The sequence below is a fragment of the Protopterus annectens genome, chromosome 10.part0, assembly GCF_019279795.1.
Source record: "Protopterus annectens isolate FY-2018-M chromosome 10.part0, PAN1.0, whole genome shotgun sequence".
NCBI lineage: Eukaryota > Metazoa > Chordata > Ceratodontiformes > Protopteridae > Protopterus > Protopterus annectens.
In genome coordinates, this window is record NC_056744.1 from 689364021 (window position 1) to 689386488 (window position 22468).

The 22468-nt window shown below is 42.5% G+C and overlaps 1 protein-coding gene across 2 annotated transcripts in view; it reads right to left on the reverse strand.

Moving 5' to 3' along the window:
* The window catches only part of OMA1 (OMA1 zinc metallopeptidase), a 629416-nt gene that overhangs the window by 489782 nt on the left and 117166 nt on the right, over positions 1-22468 (reverse strand). The window contains exon 3 of one of the 2 annotated variants that reach the window (XM_044085523.1): positions 15779-15906. The exons of the other annotated variant lie outside the window; for it this stretch is intronic. The gene's annotated coding sequence lies outside the window, so the exon portion shown is untranslated. The remainder of the gene's footprint in view (positions 1-15778; positions 15907-22468) is intronic. 2 annotated transcript variants of the gene reach the window in all.

Below are 22468 nucleotides of genomic sequence, written 5' to 3' on the forward strand. Positions count from 1 at the left end.
GAGGGGAGCCTCTGGGATATGAAGCTGTCTCTCCAGCATGTCCTATTTATTTCTGTGCTGAGGTACAAGTCCCTGGAGCATGTAGCTCTAAGGGATTTGGATTTCCGGAGGTGAAGCATGTCCATTAATTTTGGGTTGGACATGGCTTTATACGTCAGACACAGACCGCCTCTGAGTAGACGGTACGCAACTGAGTAGAGCTGGAGTTTCTTTAGCCGAGCTGCATAGGGCATCTGTTTGAGCCCCTTGATCCTCTTGGTGAGATACTTTTGGGGACTTTCCAGTTGCTGCAGGTGTTGGGTAAGGTACATCCCAAACAGGGCATTCTACTCAATTATGGGCCTGATAAGTGATGAGTAGAGGGGCACAATGACCTCTCTTGATCTAGATGTGAACCCTTTCTTGATAAGGTGGGCTATATAGAAGGTCTTTCTAACTACTTTGTCAACGTGATTGTCAAAGGAGAGATTGCTATCTACTTGGGTCCCCAAGTCCCTAATTACTTCTTCCGTACTTAATGGATTACCACCTATGTGGTAATTTGTGGGCACTTTGCTTTTCCCAAAGGGGATGACTATGCACTTTTTGGCATTTAGCTTTAGGCCATGGCTCTGGCACCAGTTATCCATCTCTGTGAGACCCTTTTGGAGGATGCTTGTGTCAGCCAGAGAGTCGATTACGGCACCCAGGTTGCAGTCATCTGTGAACTTGGTCAGCCATAGTCCACCCGTGTTACCCTGTACCTTGGAGAAATATATACCAAACAAGAGAGGTCCAAGGACTGAGCCTTGTGGGACGCCACTTGTAACTGGTTTAGAGTATGACATGGCACCTGCTATTCTGACCATGTGGGTTCTATCCCTGAGCCAGTTTGCAACCCATCTTGTGACATAGGGGTTGATATTTAAGCTGGTGAGCTTATTTACGATGCCCGAGTGGGGTATTGTGTCGAAGGCTTTTGCGAGGTCCAGGTAGGCTGTGTGGACTACCTTCCCTTCATCTATGGCTTTGGTAACTGTTTCAAAGAAGTCGACCAGGTTCAAGAGGCAAGATCTGCCCTTAACAAAGCCGAATTGGGTAGGATCCAATGTCTGGAGGTTCCCAATGTCTTTGTTTATGATTTCCATGATGATACGTTCCATAGCTTTGCAGACCAGGCTAGTCAGGCTTATAGGGTGATAGTTTCCGGGGTCTGTTGTGGCATCACCTTTGTGGAGTGTGACCACTGTTGTTGTATGCCATTCCTTGGGTACATATCCTGTAGTAAGGCTGAGATTGAACAGTGACTTTATATAAGGGTTTAGTTCTTCTTGAAGCTAGTGTAAGACGCAGCCCGGGACACCGTCTGGTCCCACCGATGCTGTGTTTTTTGCTTTGGAGAGGGCAGCTCTCACCTGTGCGTCTGTGATCTCAGGAAGGCTACACTTTGTTGGGATAAACATTTGGTCTTTTGGGGGGGAAGGGGGGGAGAAGTTTGCACTGAACCTTTCTGCCAGGATGTTGGCAGTGTCTGTGGGTTCAGTGTATTTTTTGTAATTTTGCACTAGCTCAGAGCATATCTGGGAGTTGCCTCCCAGGTTTCTGACATAACTAAAGAAGGCATTGTGATTATCATTAGTGTCTTGTGCAATTTTTCTTTCGAAGCTGGCCTTAAGATGATTTTATGAGGGATCGTAGTTTCTTGCTAGTACTGATCAGAGACGCCTTTCCCTTTCTGGGATTTTGTTCTATCATGTAGTAGCTTTCTCCTTCTGTTGTATAACTAATTTATGGCCGGGGTCCACCAGACAGGTCTCCTGCCTTTGAAGGAGTGAGTCTTGGTTTTATTTGGGATAGCATGCTCCATGCATTCCTGTAGGTGTCCATAGAATGCTTTTGTAAAGGATTCTGCATTTTGGGCAGTATTTTCCACTGGCCCGGGGGCTTTGAAGGATTCCACCTCGGTTTTGAGAAGTGTGAAGTTTGCTTTTGAGAAGTTCTTCACCGTGGTTTCCTTGGCTAGGGGTGGGGACGGAATATGGATGTCCAGTGAGATTTGTTTATGATCTGATCTTACCAATGAGGGGTATACCTCTGGTGTGGAACATAGAGACCCCATGTTGTTGATGACCAGATCCAGTATGTTTTCCCCTCTTGTGGGAGTGGTGACCAGTTGTTCCATAGCATTTGAGTTTATAAATTCTAGGAACCGTTGGGCAAGGGTGTTTGGGCTTGAGTAGTTTTCCCAATCAATGTTTGGGTAGTTGAAGTCACCCACTATAATGGTGTTTGGAGAAACCTTCATATTCTCCAGTGTTCTCAGGAAAGCCGAGTGAGGTTCCTGTGTTTGGGAGGGTGGTCTATAGCAGGCTACAAACTGAAAGGCAGTTTTGCCCACTGTTAGTTGCACATGGATGGTCTCCGATGCTTCGTGCAGTGCCACTAACCTGGAGGTGTGGGTATCTTTGATAAATATGGATACTCCCCCTCCTATTGTGGTTCGGTCCGAGTTTTGGGGCCAGAAAGTATGGTATGAAGTATAACCTGTTAGTGCTGAGGTGCTCTCGGGAGCTTTGAACCAGGTTTCTGTTACTGCACAGATATCGATATTCTCCATACTGAGGAGAGTCTCGAGTGCGTGCATCTTGAGGTTTAGACTTCTGGCGTTAAGCAGCATTACCCTTAATTTTTTTTTCTTTGTGTTGTCTATGGAGGTGGGTTTGTCTTTTGAGCCTTGCCTAAAAAAGGCACTATGGGGGAGGCAAGAGCCTTTGCCAGTATTCGAAAACCAAGGGGTGACAGGTGCAAGCCGTCCCTAGCAAAGCAGCGTGGCTTGTCGAGCATGTCATCCCAGGCTGACAGACACTGGATCCCCTTTGAATGACACCAATACTTTAGCCAATTGTTAAAATTGATCATTTTGACTTTATACTGTGGCATCATTCTTGGTGAGGGTAAGATGCTACTCAAGGTCAGGGTCATACCGGCCTGGGCTACATGATCAAAGAGCTCCTCTACGTCTTTCTTCATATAGTCCAGGGAGGTACGTCTCACGTCATTCACACCAGCATGGACAATGATGGAGTCATATTTGTACTTGCTTTGGAGTGACCTGAGTGCTTGTGTTATGTGGCGGATCCTGCTACCCGACAGGCAGCTTACGGATCTTCTCCTTGTTCAGCCTGGTGAGTGGGACGTCAGTGTGCCTGACAACAGTCACCTATTACAAGTGTATTAGGTGTGTTGTTTAGCCTTAAGGGCTGTGACTGTGTGGCACACTGACTTTGAGAGCTATGTGCTACGTGGGTATTGCTTCGTGGTAGGGGTTGCTTGGATGTCTGCTTTGAAGGTTTCTGCTGCTTAGGCAGATTTTTATTTAGAGCCTCCGAGTATGTTTTTGTGTGATTATGTGTTTGGTTTTCTGGTGCAATAGGTCTATATGAGACTGGATTTGTGGTGTGTGTGGTTACCTTCTCCTCCTGACAGGCTGTGCCAGTACTGGGTTGCGAGAGCTTAGCCTCCAGTTTGGCTATATAGTTAAATCTCTCACATATAGTTGTGCTTGTTGGGAGGAGGAGAGGGTGGTCTGTATACATAAGGCAGTTGTAACATTGCCTCAAGATTCCCAGATTCACCAGCTGGACTGGAGAGTAAACTCGAAAATGACCTTTGGACATGCCTGAATAATATAGGGAACTACATATTGACTGATCAGAAAGAACCAATAGGGAGCAAGTGCTTAAAAGGGGTATAAGAGGATGTAGTGCTTAAGTTTATTTGTGTTGGTGTACATATGTCTGACACATGTTAATGTTCATATGTTTATGAAAGTAGGTGTTGCAATGTGACATGACAGGGTGTATTATGAATGAGTATGGTTCTTGCTTTGTTTCCTTTTTATACTGTCCATATACTCCATGTATGACCCTCCAGTTCACTTATTGGAGACCCTCCAGTTCACTTATTGGACATCTGACCCAAGCCCTCCTTGATGCATGATTGCATTACTCATCATTCCTCCCCCACCCCAATCTTCACATACACTACAACCACCCCTTCTTTGGTGAATTAGGTTAATATTCATTCTTATACCAGAGCTGCATGTGTTTTGTGTACACTCCAATTCCTTCCTTCTGTGTCACGAAGTATGTTCATAGATGCTTATATATATGGCTATTGATGTAACTATATATATATATATATATATATATATATATACACATACATACACACACATATATATATATATATGTGTGTGTGTGTGTGTGTGTGTGTGTAGACATCACTGACATATATATATACATATATATATATATATATATATATATATATATATATATATATATATATATATATAGATATATAGATATATATATATATATATATATATATATCGTATTAGTTTGTAAGTTTGTAACAGTAATACATCTGTAGACTGGAATGTGTTGGTTCACAAACTACAGTACATTACAATGTACTATACATATGTACACAAAGCCACTGTCCCATTTGTGATCATTACAGTGAAATGCATATGGTATAAGGTGTAGTCTCAGGACCATGAAACATGTGTACACCTTGGATGGCTTAGTGGTATGTCCCATGACTATAGTGTACATGGTCCAGGGTTCGACACTTGCGATGCTTTACGAATGTTTTTTACTGCAGAATAAGGCTCATTTAAGCAGTTGTAAGCATGTTTAAAAGTGTTTGTGAGACATTATAGCAGCGGTTAAACACAATTAAACAAACGTTGTAACGTATAACCTGTGCGCGCAAACACGGCCACATCCGCTAACTACTCCAGATATATACCTGTCAGTGACGTAACATCTCACTATGTGCTGACATGACATTACATTCTCTATTGACTGTACTCTCCTGCACACATGGGTTTATATGGGTGATTCGAATGTTTATTATACAGACGATTACTACTTATATATGCAGGCTGTGGTTAAGGTATACTTTTGCACATGATAAACATCCCTGCCTTTATCAGAATTGTAACCTCGAATGCACAGGTACTATGCGGATGCTGTAACCATTACACTGTTGATATTAACGTTGCTTCTGCCTATTTCCTATTTAGATGATTTCTATGTGTAAGCTAGGCTAAGCAAAGAGTGGGAGCACCCAAACTCACTGAGCTTCACGTACTCATGACATAACAACATATAACAAATGTACTGTGAGACAATACATTACATTCCTAACCACATTAGGCATAGCCCCTCACTGACACAGTTCAAGGGAAACCTTGTAGTGTGAATGGGTAACAGACGATACACTCCTGTGATCATGTGCCCCAGAACCATACAGCCAGGGGGTGGGGGAGCCTGTCCAGTTTGATAGCTGCAAGACCTGTTGGGGGAATTGAATGGTGTTGAATTGCCACATTAACATGCCCTCTTTAGATCACTAAGTGCCCCTATCACCCTCCACAACCACAGTCTTCAACAGCTTCCAGCAACTCTGCCTGGAATTGCTTCATTGGCTATGCTTGACAGACGCTCAGTTACTTCATCAATGGTGCGTGGAAGGCCAACACACTGTTGCTATGCTTCTAATTGCCCTTGGGCAGACAGAAAGTAGGCTATCTGTGAACCTCTAATGTGCAGGCCATCACAGTCATAATACGTGAATAAACAGACCTGCAGATCACAATATACAGTGTGAACTCGCCATGTAGTCAGGAAACAGTTGAGTACAGCAAGAATATACATAACACTGATACTTAGTCACTCCAAAAGCCTATCTTGGAAGCTAGAAGACTTGTATAAGTTTAAGGCTTTCTATTGCTTACCACTAGGTTACCTACAGGGGAGATGAAAAACAAGCACAGATGGGGAACATGCATGCAATGAGACCATACCGGCCTATGTGTCAGCCTTACGCTTTGGAATACTGGCCAAGGCTATTGGCACCCCCATATTGCCTTATTTAGGACAGTCTTGAAGGTGAATACCAGCTCCATAAACAGCACAACAGCAGATTCAATGAGGTTTATGCTACTCAACACCAGGGGTTGTGATCACAACATGCATGCACTCATAGCACTCCTCATGATGGACAACATCAACATCTGTGCATTAACTGAAATCTGTCTTAAGGCTCCTGAGAGCACACCAGCACTACCAGACTACAATCCATACCACACATTTCAGCCACAGAACATGGACTGACAGACATGGAGGGGCTGTATCCATATTCATCAGGGATACCTACACCTCCAGGTTAGTGGGGTAGCATGATACTTCTGTGATCATCCATGTGCAGCAAACATCAGCCACAACTGCAATGTGGAATGTGGCCTGCTACGGATCACCCTCCATGACCCAGGACCTCCACTCCACCTACCTGGAGACAGTGGAGAACACAAGTCCTAACGCACACCCTGGCATTGGTCGATGTCAACTGCCATACCATTAACTGGGAAACGTACTCCGGTACTCACTTCCAGGACCAGCGTTTCCTGGAGTGCATCACCTCATATGCCCTGTATCAGGTGGTAACCTCCCTAACGTGGGGTGGAAACTACTAGATGTGGTCATCACCAACATGGGCAACAGGTGCACCACAGTGGAGGTTAACTGGTCACTGGTTAGATCTGACCATGAACTATTCACTGTTTCCACACCCTAGCATCTCCCCCACCCACAGATACTACAGTGTATACCTTTCATACAGCTAAATTTACACTACTAGTGACAAGGGTGGGGGGTTTCACAGCCCCCATGCTAAAAGGGAAACACTGCTCAAGATACAGACAGATTTACAAATGCAGTCTATAAGCACCTACATGGATGTATCGCTGGTAAACCAAGACTCACTCCTCCTAAACAAGGACACCAGTCTGGTGGACCTCTGCAATAAACAGGCTATACTAAAGACGTAGGACAGCGTTCCAGACACACAGCAAATCCCACAAAGGGCAGACGTCCATGACCACTATTAGTACGATAAGTAGGTCCCTCATGACATCATCCAAGGCTAACATCAGCAGGAGAATACGCAAGGATTCGAAAGATAACCACAAAGCCTTCTTTGGCTATGTCATGGCTCTACGTGGTGACCAGACCTCTCAGCAAATCAGGGACAAATTTCAACAGAATAAGGGACAAGTCAAGAAAAAATCAGGGACAAACAGGGACACTTTTAAAATATTAGTGCTATTAACTTGAAACATTGACAGAATCAGAGCATATGAATTAATACACATTTTCTGAAGTAAAAGAAGTCTATAACTCTTAATTATTGTAATTATTCATAAAGTGTAATTCACCACCTTCCCTCCAAATTAGTTTTAGGAAGGATTAAGAGGGACAGAGCTAAAATATGAGTCAAAATCAGGGACGTCCCTGAAAATCAGGGACAGTTGAGAGGTATGGTGGTGACACACAGATTTGCACTGTGCCAGTGAAATATAGCACAAAATATGCTGACACTACCGATATCACCAACATCCTTGCATTTACATTCGGTGCATACATCACCTCCTAAAGAGCCCACAACACTACCCAAAAGGTACAGTATTCCAACCATCAGAGACACACAGATGGAAATGGCCCTCTCTAACAGCAGAACACAGCATCAATGGAGGCAGATGTTGACCCAGACTGCATCTTGCGAACTGTACAAGACAACCTGCCCCCCACCTAATTAAGCATTCCTACCTCAGCCTTGCCACAGGCTACATGCCCATACAATGGCACGTGGCAATGGCTATTCCACTCCATCACGGAGAAATCACAACTGATCATGTTAACTACCACCCCATAAGCCTGACTAGCCTGGTCTGCAATGGTATGGTCCGCATTCTCATGGCACTCATTAACAATGACATTGGTAACCTACGAACACGTGACCCAACCCAGGTCAGCTTGGTTGAGTGCAGTTCATGTCTACTGAACCTATTTGACATCTTACATACAGTCACCAAGATGTTAGATGACAGGGGAGGTGGTTCACACATACTACCTGGACCTCACCAAGGCTCTTGACACCAAGCCCCACTCAGGTATTATTGATAAACACACCAGCCTGTACATTCACCCATACACCACAGGTTGGGTTGCCAATGGGCTTACACACAGAACCCACATGGTACGACTAGCGGCCCCCAGGTCCAACTCTTGAACAGTCATGACTGGTGTCCCACAGGACTCAGTCCTGGGAGCCCTACTGTTTGGCATATATGTCCCAGATGTACAGGCAAACACAGGTAGACTACGGCAGACCATGTTTGGCAATGACTGCAAACTGGGAGCCATGACTGATAGTCCAGTTGACACGGACATCCCTCAGGGGGCCTCACAGAGAACTTCACAGGGTGCCAACGACATGGCCTCCAGCCAAGTGCCACTAACTGCATGGTCATTCCATTCTGGAATTCGCACCCACATATTAACACATGAGCGGCAGCCACTTTAATACAGAAGAAGTAATAGGGTATCTGGGGACTAAATTAGATAGTGATATCCCCTGTGACAATCATATCTCCACAGTAGTTAGGACATCCTTCTATGTAGGCCATCTGACTACTAAAGGATTCTCATCTAGACATACTGGGGTTATAGTGCCCCTTTACTCATCATTCATCAGTCCCATCATAGAGTATAATAACCCATGTGGGATGTATGTCAGAGGACACGTCCAACAGCTGGGGGGAGGGTCTACGAATGTACCTCACCAAGGGGAATACTGGCCTCCAACATATGGCCTATGCAGCCGGTCTGAATAAACTCCTGCTTTACTCAGTGGCATCTCATTTACCCACAGATGATCTCCACTGACCAACACAGCCATGTCGAACTCAGGCTTGATGGATATGCTCCACCTATGGGAATCCATGTCACAGTGAGCCACACATTGTAGTGAGCTGACCTTGCCACAACAATAATCGGAATATGCTGGAGGGACAGCTTCCTGTCACAGACACTCCCCATACTTTGGCACAACATCCCTAACTAAATTATACAGAGCCCCTCACTAACATTCTGCAAGAGAAACCTTGAAGGGTGGATGGGGAACAGTAGATGCACCCCAGGGATCCCACCACTGGCTCTGCTCCGCAGAGGGATGGTTAATGAATCAATGATGTGGCAAAAGCTGACACATTTTGGCTGACCTTATGAATGGCCTCTGACAGTTGGCCAAGTACCTACCTATGAATCTATACATACAGTATCTGCATATGCTGACATCTTAATTTACTGTTCAGGTGATGACTTACCTTGCGCCAATGGTTGTTATGTGTGCAATAGTTGAAGGCTGCCTATGTTGGATGCACACAGTAGACTGCCTATACATGACAATTTACAGGTAGTCTTATGTGTCTGCCATCCATTTTTACTGTGTGTGCAGGTGGAGAAAGGTGTCAGTTCCTAGATGCCTACACTGTCAGTGTGTGTGCTATACGCTCCCTCTTTGCCAAGGCATGGGCATACTGGGCACACCTCCATCTGCCTACTGGTGGAGGCTCAGGTTGTTCATGGTCTGAGTACCTCTGTGCCTGTGGGGCCCTTGGCAATGGTGGTGGGCTGCGAGGATCTTCACCATTCTGGCCATGCTGCAGCTGTTTCCACAGGACCATATTGTGTAGCATGGCACACACTATGAAGATGTGGGCACACGTGCCTGGAGAGTACTACAAGGCTCCACCAGATTTGTCCAAGCAATGGAACCGTGATTTCAGCATCCCAAACACACACTCTATGATGATTCTTGTTTGTGCGTGTGCCTCATTATGGCGTTCCTGCATGGGTGTGTGTGCATTTCTAATGGGAGTCATCATCCACAGTTCCAGTGCATAGCCAGCATTCCCCACCAGGTGGCCATTTGGGATGTCCCCCCTGGCAAATAACCGATACAGCTGTGAAGCATGCCAGATGTGAGAGTTGTGATAGCTTCCAGGGCTGCCAGCACACACATCCATGATAATGCCCTGGGCATTGCACACAACCTGGCAGTTGATGGAGGGGTATCCCTTGCGGTTTATGTAGCGCCTTCCCTGCTCACCGGGTGGTGACTTGATGTGTATGTGCGTGCAGTCTATTGCAGCCAGTACCTCCAGGTATTCTGCCACATGGTGGAAGAGATGCATATTGCTGGCCAACTCCTCCTGCATTCGGGGGAAGTATATGTTCTCACTGGCATGTGGTAACATGGCATCCAGGAACTGGTGTAGTACCCAGGATGCTGATGCCTGTGAGATACCCATGATATCCCCAGTTGGTCTTTGAAAGGTACCTGTAGCTAGTATTCTCAGGCTTACACATACCTTCGTATCCACTGGGATGGGGTCCCCTCTGTTTGTTCTGGCTCTGAGGTGTGGCCAGCACAGCTCCACAAGTTGCTGTAGGGTGTCCCTGTCCACCCTGTAACGCTCTACTATCTCCATATCGTGTAGCCCCTGGTAGGTTAGCCTGTGTCTGAACACTCTCCTCCTCCTCTGGTGCCTGCGGTGGTCATGTGTATCATCCTCCACACCACCTTCAGTCTCCAACACAAGCTGGTGGATCAAAGCTATGGCAGCCCCTAACGTACATAATAAAAGTTCCCTGTCTGTATACACCACTGGTGCAGAGTGTATGGGAATACACAAATGTGTGTGAGGTGTTTTCACACTTTATAGTATTGTGCTATGGATGCTGCTGAAGTGTGTGTGTGTGTGTGTGTGTGTGTGTGTGTGTGTGTGTGTGTGTGTGTGTGTGTGTGTGTGTGTATATGAACTATTCCAGCTGCTGCGTGTCTTAATTATGGGTTTTGCAATGAGTATTGCAAGTGTGGGGTCTTTACTGTGGAGATCTACTTGCCTGCCTTGATTAATCTGTTGCCCTTTAATTCACTTTTAGACCTGGATCCCCTCCCATTATCAGGCATGCATTCACCTGCCATCTTTCTTGTTTTGTACTTTCCCTACCCAGTCATGGTGAAATGCCTTGTAGCTGAATTACTGCATATTGCCTTTGTTCTGCTTTGACACTTTGCTGTTTTCTTTGCAGTACAGCCCCTCCCCTTCCCTGTTCTGCAGGTAGCTGCTTGCAGTCTTGTTAGCTGTTGTCAATAGCCCACTGTAGGCTCTTAGATGTGAATTAGTCATTTGTACTCCAATTTCAGTGCTGCAGCATTTCCTTATTTCCTTCCTATATCCTTCCTGTTTCAGCTGCAGTGCGTGACGCTTATACCCGTTTACCGGGTTTACACGCGTTTTCATCTCCGTTCACATGCATACTCGGTTACCTTGTGTACTCTCAGCTAAGCATAGCTATGGGCGATTGACACACCCCTATCCTGCAGCTTTGCCTAGCTAGGGGCAGACCGGTTTAGCAATGCTCCAATGTGCTTACAGCAATGGCGACACACCCCTCTCTTGATGTCATCTTTATTTCAAGGGCTCACCTTGGTGTTATAACGCTACGCTGTGAGGTGCATCCTTACACCAGCGGGGAGTCTGCGATTCACTATTACTCCTCTCATTTGCATGGCATTGCCTACTAATTCCTAGCTACTGTGCATAACACTGTCACTGCCCCTTAGCAACCCTTGCGCCATGAGTATGGTGTGGCATGCCTGCCATTGACTATTATGGGGAAATCATGATATGTTTCATTGTGGTTTTATTCTATATTTTTATATATTCCTTGCGATCCCCTTTGCGCATCGCTGCCCTGCGCTTCTATGTCGCGATAGTGCGACTATATATATATTAAATGTTAATTTTATATTTTGCACATTTGTTATGCCAATGGCTATATATTTAGCCACTGGCATATATTAACATTATAATACATGTGTTTGGTCGGCTGTCATGGCTCCGATTTTATGTTTGCAAAAATGTAAACCATTTTCTATGGTTTACATTTCTGCATGCTTACACTACGCCTGCACCACTTCCTGAATCACTACATACCTTCATTTGCATGCTACACTGCTACACATGGGGTAATTAGCATACATGGCTCATGAGTTATGCGGGCGTAGCATACGCAGGTAGTGCACGTGGAAACAGCTCGTACCTGAATCACTTGGCAGCCATATTTGGTGTTAGAACGCCGACACTACGCCTGCACCTGGCACAAGCTTCATGAATCCCGGAGGGTATCTTTCAGTTTCAGTGTAGCAGGAGACATAATGTCTGTGCTGAGAAGTTTTCTGTACTCTCTTCTGAGTGAACTAATTACTACCTCTGAAAGTATGAAGAATGTAATTGTTTTATGACTTCCAGCATCTGCCAAAGATCTGAGGTCTATGTATTTTCACAGGTAGATGCTAAATACTGCCAAGCTTCCAGCAGTGGGGGTTTCACCTAGGATAGAGTCAGATGACAAGAAATGATGTCATTCTGCAAGCTATCCCAGCAGTAATATTTGAGATATTAATTTGAGAGGTCTCACAGTGAGACACAGCATTCTGTATTCTGTCTTTCACCTGACAACAACTAGAACATCCATTCACCACACCTGCCTTGCTGTAATAGTAAGTTACTAGGAATTGTATAATTCTCTTAGATATAGTCAGGAATATAGCAAACCTTAGTTTAGATATTTTTCTTTACCTTAGTTTAGATATTTTTCTTTACTTATTTGAGACTATCCTGTAATGTTGTTTTAAATATTTCCTGTGGTTTTGAACTCTGATGTCACCGTGGCACTATATTTAGTATTTTCTTATTCTTTTATTATTTATTATTAAACATATTTAAACCTTTCATTGTGGCTGATCTTTGTAAGTGATACTTAAGTTTTCAGAGTACATATTTATTTGGTGACACTATGTGGGCCACTCCTAATAGCCTTGCTCTTGGTCAAACTACCATTTGTGTGAATATTAATACTGCACAGTAGGATCGGACACCCTTTGTTAAGGACCTTAAAGTAGCTGATAAGGAGTTGGTTGATGGCAGTGATAACTACCTTATAGTCTGGGCAAAAGGGAGCATAGCTAGTAAACCTGTGCCAACCTTTCCCAGGTGTGTGTGTGTGTGTGTGTGTGTGTGTGTGTGTGTGTGTGTGTGTGTGTAAATCAAACCTCAAAGAGTGTGTCTCAGCTATTTTGCCAGGGACACAAAGCACTGGTTGGACAGAGAGGGTGCTGGAGGTATTGGCTTGGCCACTCAGCTGAGATCCCAACTCTATAGGTGTGCCAGTGGGGAGTCTTACTGGGGATCTGGAGAAAGAGACAGAAACCACCCCTGGACTAACTGTAGTCTCTTTGTGCTCTTAAGGGAAACTGCACTTGATGCAGACAGCTGCATCTGGAAATACTGTGTAATTGTCATCCACCCAGTGTACATCCCCACTGTTGCCAGGAGTGAGGATTGAAGTTCCTTGATTACTGGTTCAGTGGTGGGTCATCACAACAGGCAATCAAGAATACTACTCAGAAGAACAGCAACAGGATCTAAGCCCTAGGCTGTGATCCATACAGAAACATTAGTCCACCTGCTCTTGCCTTTCTAGTGTTTGGCCTGAACAAATGTTAGAGTCTGGATCACCCTTTATGGATAGGATAAGTCTTTGGTCATCAAAACAAGTGCGGAAACCATGAAGAAAGTCATAACAAGTGAAGGTCCAGGTTAGGCTTTCTGTATGGGTGAGACAGAAGGCTCCTGGATGGCGTCAGACACAAAAGCTTGTCTAGGAAATGAGGATGGAGCAGAAGAAACAATACCTCTTGGAACCAAAACAGAGGTATGAAAATTGTTTGACACTGAATAACTTGGCTTTCCCAAGAAACCTGGGGATAAGGGGAAACAGGGCAAAAGCATAAAGGAAACCTTGGGTCATTTCTGGATAACACTGTATCACAGGGAAAAGAAGTTGCTACATACAACATTGGTTGGAGATTATAAAACAGACAGCAACAAAGTTTCCCCTCAGCAACAAAACAGTTTTTGTGTTATCAGTGGACTGACAAACCATTTATTCAGCATAAGGAGGCATAAAATGAATCAGTCCACTAAGTAACTAGCTTGGCTTAAAAAGTTACTAGCTATAAGATGGTAATAAGGTTTCCCCCCACTTGCTGATATGCCATACAACAACAGTGGGATCAGTGTGGATGGCAAAGGCAACTTAGGGAAGGCAGGCCTGAAATGCCCACAATGTGATTAGGATGGTACTAATTTCCTAACAATTCATCTGCAGACTGACCTTGACATGTGACCATGCACATCAGACTGCCTGCTCCTGAAAATATCAACCCACTCACCCTAGGGCAGATGCACCCATGGTAACAATTACACAAAGGAAGTGGGGCTTGAAGGGGTCTGCCCAGAGACAGGGTGAATACATGGATCTACCAGTTGATCTTTTTATTGTGTTTCCAAGAACTTCTGATGGGATAGCTCATGGGGGCTGACCAGCTTATCCTACTGAGTCTTCAAAGTCCACTGGAGTATTCCCATATTTTATCAGGCATGGGTGACTATATATATCATGACTGTCATATTACCCACAGCCCAAAGGCATAAGGTAGCTAAAACCATTTTACTATGCATACACTGAATGAATATCTTTTTGATAGGCAGAATCCTGTCCACAGGAAGAAAGACTCAATAAGATAGAATGTCTAGGTTGCACCCAGTGAATTTGATCGACTGTATGGCCACTAAATGGAACTTCACAGTATTCACTATTCTCCTTAAGAAGTGGAAGGGAGAAAGAAGAATCTCCTGTGAGGTTAAAAGACTGTCAAAAAGTTGAAACAAGTAGGAGACAGTTGTCAGGTATTGGAAACCTCTGTCAACCTATATGGAACCACTGAACACCCTGAGGGCTGAGCTGAGGTCTAGAATTGATAGTGATTAGCTCTTATATGGAAACAAAGAAGCGTCCTCAATTCCTGTGCTGCTCTGATGTGGAAGAAGGCATCCTGGACTTCAAAAAGCACATCCAGGCTCCTTCAGACAAGCATGGAAGAATCAACTGCACCATTACCATACAAAAGGCCTCTTTTGGAACAAACTAATTTAGGTCACTTGAGTATAGAATGCGCCAAAGGATGTTTGTGTTCCTTTATAACTAAAAACAATCTTCAGTAAAAGCCTAACTCTCACTGATCAGATGGGACCTCCTGGATGTCTCTTTTCCAAACAAGACATATTGCCTCTTGTCTTGCCACAGACATATGACAGCATGGGATGCCTGGATTAAATAGCGAGAGATAAAGGATAGTCTAGCTTCTAGATATGACTGCCCTCACCTACCTGGAATATGTGATACCCCTCAATGCAGAAAAGAGGATGGTCCGGCAAATCATAACTGCCTCCAAAGTGGAATGCAAAAAGAGGCAAGGTCTCAAGCAGTTGACTGCAGGATCCCAATGTGTGGGTGGGGTCCATATTTGTTCTGATTATTTTTGTCTATCACTGGATGACTGTCCATTCTGAAATTTACCATGTCCATGCTCCCCCCCCCATCCCCTGCTGCTGCATTGCTGTTGGCAGTGTGTAAAGCATAGCTGACACATACTCCACTGCATTTTGGAGAAAGGGTATTGGGAAAACTCAAACTTTACTCCAACAACCATCAGGGGTTTTCCCTCTTATTCTTGATTCAACAGTAAGATCCCAACATTAAAATTGTGGTGTCCTAGAATAAATATACCACTGTTTTCTGAGACAGAATGGAATGGACATGTGAGCCTTGTAATGCCCACTAAAAATGTGATTTACTCTGCAATGTGTGCATTTTTCAGTGTGAATTATTTTTTACTGTTTTTTTATTAGCCAGGTGAGTGTACTCGTACGGTTGACATTTTTTCTATGCAAAATATAAATGAAGTTCTTACTTACATCTGTAACTGCCTTCTGCTGGGATATAGACAGTTATATCCAGGATGTGAATTGTATAGCAGGCATGTAATACCATAATTGCTATGACCTGTGGTTACAGGGTCTGTGACTACTCCTAGACCAGGAAGCTGGAGTCGTAAAAAGTTCAATTAGAAAATTGTGTTAAAGAGATACCTAACCAAGATTAAGTAAACAACCTCATTACTATGCAAATGTAAAAGTCTGCTGAACTGCATCCATTGTCAGTTTAAAAAGTTATACTACTAAACAGCAGGCAAACAATCACAAAAACAGGAGTACAACAAAACTAATTGTTCAGACTTTTTTGCTACACACCATCGCAGGAGTTTAAATTACTTGGTTTATTAACAAGAGTAACACAGCAAATGAGACATCCTCACCTGGTAATCTGTAGCAGTGACAGTATAATCTACCTGGAACCAGGACAGAGAGCTGTAGTATTAAAGAATATTACTAGCCTTCCATGGAAATTACTGTTTGTGTGCATCAATGTAAGAGTTTATTCAAAGCACGATTACTGTGGGCAAGTGAGCACTGTAAGGCAATGAAAGCCATACACAGTAAGGTAAGAAAAGGATAGGGGAAGCTAGGTCAAAGACTCTGCTCATTGGAATGTTCGATGTATATTCTGTTTTTGATTATGGATGGTGTAGGCTCATATCCATGGCAGCAGTGTAAACCACCTGTATGTACTTGAGGCAAAGTTAATTTATTAAACTGCTTAAGCGATTCACATTTGTACAGCTTTTGTATGAATTAATTTTATTACCAGTGGTGTGACTCAAACTATACCACAGGGTGACCCATCAGATTTAGGATCTTAGATTTAAAGAATAATTTACTGGTGGATAGTACAGTGGATCCAAGCACTGTAGCCCCTGTGCACTCTTTCTTTTTTTAGATTTGTGACAGAAGTGAGATACTGAACTGGGCTTATTTCGTCAATGCAACAGTTATGTCACCATAAGTGTCTGTACCCTTGTAGTCACAAGTTAAATATATAAATGAACAGAAAAAAAAACATAAAGGGGTGTCCTCTTCCCCACTTATTATTTGTGTTATATTTAGAACCACTAGCAAAGAACATAAGGAACTCAGAAATTCAAGGATATAACTGGTATGGTAGTCAAAAAATTGGCTGTATTTTCTGATGATATTATTTTGTACCTGATGGAACCAGAAAAGGATATCTCAGTGTTGTGGAACATTCTGAGACATTTCCTTTTTTTCATGATAGAAAATGAATGAAGATAAAACAAAGGCTGCAGCTGTAAACTACATAACTATACAATTTTTTCAGCACTACCCATATTTATAGGGGCATGACAAAATGTAGTAGTTATGAGTATGGGTTAAAAAGGATTCTGTTACGGCAGGTAAGGATATGTGGGAAGAGACTAAACAAAAGCTAATACAAAAACTGAAAAACTGGAAGCTCTTGCCTACAGGTATAGATAGCAAGATACGAATAGTAAAATTGTTTTAGCTCCTTTAGTTTTATCCAAATGTCAGGCATATTTTTATCAACCAGAGGAGAGGCTGTGGATGTTAATTAATAAAGACTTGAACATTTATATCTGGGGGGAACAGGGCAAGAGTCAAATGGGATAAGCTGATCCTTCTAATAGAACAAGGAGGTTTGGGATTAGCTGATTTGAAGGGATATTTTAGAGCTACATAAGTAAGGCTCTTATACATAACACGAGCAGAAAGCTACAATTCAAACTGGACTGGAAAGGGATGATGAAATGGTGGGTAATTCAAGAAATAAGGAAAGAGTCATACAGAATATTATATTCAAAGAGTAGCAGAAAGTATACTAAGAACTAAAACAACACAGAAGTGGAGAAAGGAGATTCTGGTGCTAGGGATGACTGTAATTAGAGGTACAGAAAATAAGCAAAAGGAGTTGTAATTTACTGCAGGAAGCTTGCAAAGAAACTAAGGTACTGGGAACAAATAATTAGAGAGGGGAAGGTAACACAATCTGAAGAGGCCAAGAAGACATTTAGACTGCAGGCTAGAGACTGCCTTCTCTATCAGGGACTGCTATCGGAGTACAGGAAAAGAGAAAGGGAAAGGGGAATCCTAAATAAAAAAAAATTGTACTGGTTAAGTTTTTAGTTGAATCTAGAATAGCAGCTGCTGTTAAAAATGGATAATTAGAAGGGCATATAAAATAATGCATGATAATTATAGGAACTAATCACTGGAGGAGAGAAGAATGGGAAGAGAGATAAGATAAGCAATTCACAAAGAAAAAATGGGCGGGCATATGTATGGCTCCCAAATATGCAAAAAAATCTAGAAGGTTTAGAATTGTTGCCCGGAAGTGATTGCATAGGTACTTTTATACCCCAAGCAGACTGCAAAGAATTTTTCCTCAGGTAAATGGCAAATATTGGAGGTATAATGGGGAAGAAAGGGTTACCTGGGAGCATATGTTCTCAGAGTGTAATAAGTTGGCAGGCTTTAAAAAAATTCCCTGCAGAGTACTCTGTCAGGAATACTGGGTAAGCAAAAGTGTGCAACTAAGGATTTTTTTTTTAGCTGGGATGCATGATCTGAACTGCCTAGACATAGGAAAGCCTTGTTAAGTTTAATTCTGGTGGCTACCAAAAAAGTAATTACTAGAAAATGGAAATCAAAATCAAAACCAGTCATACAAGTAGTGAATGTTGTAACCAAGATAAAAGCACAGAAAGTGAAATCTTTAGAAAAGGATAGGAGTAAATTACATACAAAAAATGGAAACTGGAAACAACAAATGCAGAGAAATGTTTTGGGGAGGAATGAGGTTTAAGAGAAGGCATTATTGAACAATTTATGTAAAAGTGTGATTATACTGTATAGAACAATGCATGTGATATATAATGTCGTATAATATCTATAAATGTGAACTTGTTAATATTTTTTGATTAATTTTATACAAATCTACGTATGTCAAAAGTGATAATTCAATATAGGTATTTTTAAGGTAAATATACAGATGTTTCAATTGGTTAACAATTTTTTGTTGTTGTTATAAACATGCAGAAATTAACTTTGAAGAAAACAAACAGATGCCGGGCACAGATGAGTAAGAAGTATACAATGAAGGGAATTTTGTTTACTTTACCATTATGTCCAAGGAAGATATGATAGCAGCCTTGTATGCAGTTGGAATACAGCCCACTAAATCAGGATAAAGCTTGGCAAATGATGCGAGTATGCTGCATGCAGAAAAAGGACAGTGCAACCCATCTACAAATGACCTCCAATCCCATCTGGCATTAAAGTGACTTGAGCTAGACAGAAATGAAAACTCTGGAGCTTAAGGTATCTGAGAGAATGAAGTAGCTGGGGACAAAACAAAGAAAGACATAGTTTGATTGATTACACAGCAGAAATAAGCATTCACTTTTATAATACAATGTCAAGTCACTACCTTTGCAAGGCTAACAGACCTTTTACTAAGGGAATGAGCACTCAGTCCTCTACATAAGGACACCAGAGTCTGGTTGACAGACCAAAAGTGTAACACTGCTTAAAGAAATGAAGAGGAAGGATGACATCTATCTAGCAATATACGTATAAGGGGACATATGGGAGCATCATAAACTATACCGGCAGGTTCCACAGGTAACAGTGGAAGCTACTGGTTCACATCCAAAGGGATCATGTATAGTAATAGTATCCATGAATACAAGGTGGGAAATGAAAGCTATGGTAGACAACAAGCAGAGGCAGCACTATAACCCTGATGGGATGATGTTCACAGACAACTGTTGTACCAAACTACCACAACGATATGTACCCTATCTTAGCGAAGGAGGAAAGAGACTGCTGCCAAAAAGAACATGACATCAGACATAACTACCATTAAGCCTGCCATGGTTGAAAGGGAGCAGTATCTACCCTCACAGTACACTCTACTTAGGGTCTCGGGAGGGACACTCTTTTGGGTACCACTGGGCAAGACGTTATCTGGAGAGGTAAGGAGGACATGGAAATAAGCAGGAGGCATTGTCTGATGATATCCCAGTAGAAAATGATTCTGATAATTCAGTATTGTGTGTGCAAGTACATGGAGATGGCAGCAGGGACAGACCCAATTAGTGCCACGCCTCCAACCAAGGACGTTGATATGACTATATCACAGGGACTAGTTAGTAGCAGTGTGCTTGAATCTCAGCCACAGCTGTAAAAAGCTACTGGGTTTCCCCTTGGAAGGGGCTACTTCAAGGGGACAGGTGGTAGTAGCAAGCCTGAATCTGAAGCATCACTGTCAGAAGATACCAGCATTCCAGTGGAGGAGGAGAAAGAGGTGGGGAGGCACACAAAGAAAGAGTTGAGACAGGCTCAGCTCTCAGACAATACTTTACAGAATATGAGGGTGGGAGCCAAGCTGGCTTTCAATCCTCAAGGACAGATACATACTGTATACTGGGACAAAGTTACTGTACAGATGGATTTCTGAAGGAGCTAGAATGAGAAGCAATTCAGCAGCTGACAGTACCAAGGGCCTGTCTTTAGTTTTGAGGCAGGAAGCATTCTCCAAAATCACTCCAGTCTGAAGCAACCAACTACCTACAGACATCAGAAATAAAGGTAGTCTATTAAGTTTTCAAATCAAATTGAAAAGACCAATGAACTACAATGTATGAATGCAACTGCTTCAAAAATATGGGGTAGTTCATAATGGTAATGCTTGGTTCACTTTCTGTCACCCATCTACCTATCTTCTGTATTCCACTCAGGTCTTGATTTGGTAAGTGTGTCTGATCCTGCATGGTATACCAGTCCATCACAAGACACTCACATTGCACACACACACATGTGCATGCACACACACCTATTGTTTTTCTCTGGGAGAGGATACCAAATTCAGATGCATGACTATATGATTGTTACATGCAACTGGTTGTACACACTTTAATTCATATTTACGTCCAATGGACACACATTCACATGAGACAGTAAAGGCATGTAAACCCCAGGTTGCCTCAGGTATGTGTGAAAGTTTCTCTGCCCTGTTCTCTGGAGCTCAATTAGGCTGTGGGCAATTATCATGCCATAGCAGCAGGATGCTGAATTAGATGAAAGAAGTGTCTACAAACCCAGATGGAAAAAAAGTAGGGAAGCTTGGAAAAAATAAGATTATGCAGTAAAAAACGTAGTGTACTGAACAGTGCTGGCTTCAAGTAGGGCAAAGAGAAAACGTCTCAAGCAAAAAGTGCTACAACCAGCACAAGGTTTAGGTTGCTAATGCATGCACAATCAAGTCATTGGCAAGTTCTGAATTTTATAGAAGAGCTACAGTGATCTCCTTTATCTGTTACACAAACAGCAAGTATTAAAGTCAGAGATTATATTATAAGAAGAAACGTGCAAAACCAGGGTAAGGAAGCCATGTTTGTCTAAACCTCTTGACATCTGATTTGTTATTTAGGAACAGACAACCTGTTCTACGGGAGTTGTGATCCATAAGGTGTACAGACAGGAGGTCAAAATAGAAAGCTAATAAAGCTAACACCACTAGGATATCAAGCATTCTCCAAGACATATAGGAAGATTACAGGCGACGTGGCCTGTGATTAGTAGCTAAGGGGTACTTTGCTGCTTCAAAAATAAAAAGCGAAAGTAAGCTACATTATTTGTACACAAGTCAGAAAGACAAGAATAAAATTATAAATAATTAAATATGAAGCGCAAGACAGAGTAATCCCACCAAAAAGTACGCCCAAGTTCAGGAAAAAGACAGAAGATGGACGTACACTGGTACACTCCCAAGAATAAGAATAACAATAGAAGGATGTTGCAAGGAACAGCTCCAGCAAATGATGTTCAAGTAGATGCAGTGTACGTCAGTTTATTATTAAGCAGGTAGGTGCATATTTCACAAAAGGTTAAAGAATAACATATAAAGACCACTATATAATTAAAGGTACATTTGTCATGGAGAGTCAGAGACTGCACTTTGCACCCATCTAATAAAGAAATATACAAGGAACTGTATATGCCACTGATTTTTTTTTTTTTTTTTGGAAATTTATTTATTATTGTGTCTTACCCCAGTCCAGGCAGACAAAGATTATGCTGCCTTAACAGGCAAGATTCATTAAAGTGTGAAAGGTACAGTGTGTATACAAGAGTTGAGCTTGCCATACCACAGATAATTCCCCTTACTCCAAGGTACTAAACACTTGAGCTGTTATATATAAAGAGCAGAGATCGGAGGGGTGCCCCCCAGTAAAATGCTTTGAACAAGACTACAGCAGATTCAATGTCTAAAGATTTTACAGGTGATCACAGATCAGTGTTCATATTTCTGTGTCCAAAAGTTATGTCATGTAAGCTTAAAACAGATCACTACAAAGTTTAAACAACGAACAGAAATATATTTTCCTTTGCTATTATGCTGTGTTTTTTTTAAGTTTACTGCTGTGTGGTCTACATACACATAAATTCTTCAGAAATATCAATCTTCAAAACAGTCAAGAAATAGGTCCACAGCTACAATGCCTATTACTTCATCTCTATGCCATGTATGTTTTCTTGATGTCAGTAACAATTACATTACACATTTTAACAGTTACTTCTATTAGTTTGTTCTCCATAATGTATTTTAACTGGTTATTCTTCCCCTATAGACTAAAGTACCGCAGGGTACAAACATAACACCAGTTC